Genomic DNA, 3,511 nt, shown 5'->3' on the forward strand with positions numbered 1-3,511 from the left:
TATTATGTTTCCGGTTAATACAATTCTAGCATGAATAATAAACATTTATCATGAAATAAGGAAATAAATAATAACTTTATTATTGCCTCTAGGGCATATTTCCTTCACCGATGTGGATGCGGCGACTGCGGGCCGGCCTGCTGATGGGTTTTCGGCCCAGCAATTGGCGAAACAGAGTGGGCCGGGGTTAGCTGGGTATGAGGCCCAGGCTAAACTGGACTCCACCTCTATTGAGAGCACCGGACCGTGCATGTTTTTGCTCAATCCTCAATCACAGTGCTCGTCTTTGCCGCCTCCTAGGGTTCGACGACGCTGTGCGGTGTCGGGCTTCCCTGCAGGCGGTCCTGGGCGTGCGGCTTGTATTCCTCCCCCTGCGGCCATGGTGGGGCGTGGTGGTGGTGCTCCGCCGGGTCTGAAGCCTTCGGTGGCCGCCGGGACTGTGCCGGCCGGGCGTGGTGGTGGTGCTCCGCTGGGTCCGAAGCGTCAGGTGGCCGCTGGGACCTGCCGGCCGCTGCGGGTCGCGGCGGTGGTTCGCTGGGGCCTAGGCCGCCGGTGTCTGGGCCGACCATACCGGCGCTCGCGCTTGCCGTTGTGGGGTGTGGCAATGCGCAAGGGCTAGGCCGCCCCTGCCCGGGGCAGCCGTGGTGGCGCCTCACAAACAGACGCTGGCGCATGAGCAGCAGCCGTGGACTGCGCCACCGCCCCACTTCGTTGCCAGGCCGCCGCAAAAACGGGCTGGGCCGATGCAGACGCACGCACCACCGCCTCAACCTGAGCATGTGGGCGATGGAGGAGCGGGACATGCTCGTTTCCCAGTTAACCGCGGTGGTAATGGACCATCTCAGGGACAATGGGGTGACGATGGTTACAATGCTTATGGTGATGGCCAACATCGTGGCTCGTCGGCGGCGGGCGGCGGGCGTGGCTATGCATCGTAGAGTGAGGGAACAACAGAAATACCTTTTTACAGCCCCCGAGAGGCTTTATTGAGGGGGCATCTGGCCCAGATTACCGGCAGAGAGGTGGCTACCGAGGTCATCATGGTGGTCGCGGTGGTAGGAACCGTTACCGCCAACCTCCACCGCCTGCCGTGGTGGAGCCGACGCCATCCTCGGAGGTGGCGGCTTCCGGACATACGCCGGAATTGTCCGGTCAGGTTATGGATGTGGTGACGGCACTGGCTAATGCTGAGGTGCCTGAGAGGCTGAGACCGAGCCCTTGGTGACGGGTGATGTGCCGCCGACAAGACAGATGTTGCTAAAGCTTCCAAGTGGGCTCGTAAAAAGGAGAAGATGATGTGTTACCGTTGTGGTGAGAGGGGCCACTTTATAGTTGAATGTGTGACTGAGTTATGTGATACCTGCCTCAAGCTAGCGCATGATAATGGGGAGTGCACGATATTGCGTGATCAGATGCCGAGTATTGCCATTTATGGAGTTTATTGTGCCGAGTTGATGTTTTTTGAGTCTCCTAGTGCGAGGGAGATCCCAGAGGAGCCCCAGAGCATGACCACGGGGATTGTCAAAGTCATGAAAGGTGATGTGTCTAAGGCTCAGATTATGCAGAGGCTTAGTGAGTTAGCTCCAAGTAATGTTCAGTGAGAGCTTATTCGACTCGAGGCCAATATGTATAAGGTTGACTTCCCTACAATAGAGGACTTGGAGCGTCTTCTGAGTTTTGGGTTGTGCAGAGTACCTGGCACAGAGTGCATCCTTGAGTTTCATGAGTGGAAGAAGGTAGAGCAATAGGGCAAGCCTCTTACTCAGGCCTGGTTGCGATTCTCGGGGGCTCCATCGAAGCCGCTTCAGGATGCTCGGGTCGCTGCTAGCTTGGGGATATTGGTCGGCAAAACCGAGAGGGTGGACATGGCCTTTACCCGAGCTAACAGGGTGGCCCGACTACTGGTGAGTGTCCTAGACATCGAGTTTGTGCCTGACGTGGTTAAGTGGACACATAGGGGCCAGATATACAACCTTGAGATTGAGTTTGAGGACACCGATCTTTTTGCTGAGGCTATGGCAGGGACTTACATGGATATGCATGATAAGGATGATGGATCAGGTAATACGGAAGCGCGAGGGGAGGATGTTGGGCGTGAGTTGTCCAACGACCCGGGTTCTGCCTCACGGACGCCCGGGAATGGGGCTGCACATTCAGCTACGATGCCTATGAGCACTCTGAGATTTGGTTCTTTTGAGATAGCTTCTGATCCTCTAGGTTGTGGAGCAATTGGGTGGAGTCTGAGGATGTGCTAGAACGCACGCTCCCTCCCCTGGACTTTGCAGAGGCAGATGGCTCTCTGGATGGGTGCTTGGAGGTGATTGTCACTGTGATGACTTTAGTCGAGGGGGGGGGAGGATCATGGGCTGGTGGCCTGATACGTCTCCAACGTATCTATAATTTTTGATTGCTCCATGCTATATTATCTACTATTTTGGACATTATTGGGCTTTATTATCCACTTCTATATTATTTTTGGGACTAACCTATTAACCGGAGGCCCAACCCGGAATTGTTGTTTTTGCCTATTTTAGGGTTTCGAAGAAAAGGAATATCAAATGGAGTCCAAACGGAATGAAACCTTCAGAACATGATTTTCTCACCGAACATGATCCAGGAGACTTGGACCCTACGTCAAGCAACCAACAGGGAGGCCACGAGGTAGGGGGCGCACCTACCCCCCCCCCCCCAGGCGCGCCCTCCACCCTCGTGGGCCCCCTGTTGCTCCACCGACGTACTTCTTCTTCCTATATATACCTACGTACCCCCAACCGATCAGATATGGAGCCAAAAAACTAATTCCACCGCCGCAACTTTCTGTATCCACAAGATCCCATCTTGGGCTTGTTCCGGAGCTCCGACGGAGGGGGCATCCATCACGGAGGGCTTCTACATCAACACCATAGCCTCTCCGATGAAGTGTGAGTAGTTTACCTTAGACCTTCGGGTTCATAGTTATTAGCTAGATGGCTTCTTCTCTCTTTTTGGATCTCAATACAAAGTTCTCCCCCTCTCTTGTGGAGATCTATTCGATGTAATCTTCTTTTTGCGGTGTGTTTGTTGAGACCGATGAATTGTGGGTTTATGATCAAGATTATCTATGAACAATATTTGAATCTTCTCTGAATTCTTTTATGTATGATTGGTTATCTTTGCAAGTCTCTTCAAATTATCAGTTTGGTTTGGCCTACTAGATTGATCTTTCTTGCAATGGGAGAAGTGCTTAGCTTTGGGTTCCGGTGTCCTTTCCCAATGATAGTAGGGGCAGCAAGGCACGTATTGTATTGTTGCCATCGAGGATAACAAGATGGGGTTTTTATCATATTACATGAATTTTTCCCTCTACATCATGTCATCTTGCTTAAGGCGTTACTCTGTTTTCATGAACTTAATACTCTAAATGCATGCTGGATAGCGGTCGATGAGTGGAGTAATAGTAGTAGATGCAGGCAGGAGTCGGTCTACTTGTCTCGGACGTGATGCCTATATACATGATCATACCTAGATATTC

Source organism: Triticum aestivum, chromosome 7A, assembly GCF_018294505.1.
Source record: "Triticum aestivum cultivar Chinese Spring chromosome 7A, IWGSC CS RefSeq v2.1, whole genome shotgun sequence".
NCBI classification, from domain to species: Eukaryota; Viridiplantae; Streptophyta; class Magnoliopsida; order Poales; family Poaceae; genus Triticum; species Triticum aestivum.